Source organism: Talpa europaea (assembly GCF_964194135.1).
Source record: "Talpa europaea genome assembly, chromosome: 6".
Lineage (NCBI taxonomy): Eukaryota > Metazoa > Chordata > Mammalia > Eulipotyphla > Talpidae > Talpa > Talpa europaea.
The window spans coordinates 138,659,670-138,661,194 of NC_140072.1; positions in this window are offsets into that span (position 1 = coordinate 138,659,670).

Here is a 1,525-nt window from a genome sequence, read left to right on the forward strand (position 1 = left end):
GTTGACTGCGATCCAGCTGTGCCCCTCAGCTCTCTGCCGGCTCTGGGGCACCCCACCACCCACACCAGAGCAGAGGCCAGAGAAACCCCCTGGGAAGGAAGCCCAGCCCGGGGTCTGACCCCGTGTCCCCGAGCTGGACGCTGACTGCCTGAGGAGTGGGGTGACCCGGCCCATGCCCCGGCCCCCATCCCCGCCAGGCACAGCTCCAGGCAGAGCGGCCCCACTCACACTGACACCAACCCACCATTTACACCAACACCCCACTGCACACTCACCAGCACCCCATCCACACACACCAGCACCGCACACGCTCTCCTCACTCCCAACCGGCTGTCAGCGACCCCAGCCACCCCCCAGACATCACTGTCACGCGGCACTTGGCCCGTCGCCAGGGGCTTCAGCTCACCCACCATGGGGGCGCCGCCCCGACGAACCTCCCCGTTTCCATCGGCCTCAGCCCTCGCCCGGGCGACACCAGCTGCAGGGGATGTTCCAGGCCCCAGAGGACCCCCCCCCCCCCGCTGGGGCTCACCCCAGCCTCACCCACCAGGGGGCCTCCCCGTCGTCAGGGCCCCCCTGTGCCAGGAGAAGCTCGTGGTCTTGGGGAGACGTCTCAGGGGCCCCACCAACCTCGGCTCCTCGCTGCCCTCTCTGGCCCTCACCCTCACCGCCTGGCGCAGGGCTGCCCAGCCCCACGCCCTGCGGCCACGCCCCGGAGAAGCCAGCCGGGCCCCCAAAGAATAAACTCTGCTTTAATCGCCAGGAAAATAGGTTGCAGCGCCGGCGGCTCACGCTGCGCACGTCAGGGGTCCTTGTCGAGCTTTCCCGGGCGTCGGGGCTCCTTGTCGCTTTCTCGGGCAACATTTTCCCCGTTTTTTGTGATGACATACGCTGCTGCCCGTCGTGTAGACGAAGAGCCTGAAGCGAGCGTCTCGGCGTGCGCGGCCGGCGGGCCCTGAGCCAGCCACCCCCCGGCTCCCTCGCGGTCCCGCCGGCGCCCTCCTCTCCGCCGGGCGGGCCGCGTCCGCAGTCGCTTTATAGCAAAGCTAATGAAAAACGGTCCTTTAAAAACGTTAAGAAAACTGCTTGGAAGTGGTGCGTGTGCCGACGTGAAAATATCGGGAAGCTTCCACGGGGCTGACAGGCGTGGGCGCGCACGCTCGGGGGCCCGCCGACAGCCGGGCGGACGGAGGCGCCGGGACATGGGGCGGTGGCCCCGGCCCGGCCCCAGGGACGCAGCGGTCAGCCGCAGGAGCGTGCCTGAGAACTCCGGGCCCGGCGTCGAGTGCCCCGGGCTGGGCTTGCCAAGGCGGCTGCCGGAGGCCGACCCTCCAGCCAGGGCCAGGGCCCCAGGTGCAGCTGAGCCAGGCCGGGCCGCCGGGAAGGGGTCCAGGAGAAAGAGGTGCTCGCCGTCTGGCTGAGCTGAAGTGAGTGCGAGTGGGTGTGACGGCCTGGGCGGCCCGCAGGGCAGTGGGGGAGGCGCCCTGGCACAGGCGGACTCCAGCGCCCGGCGGCGGCCCCGCGG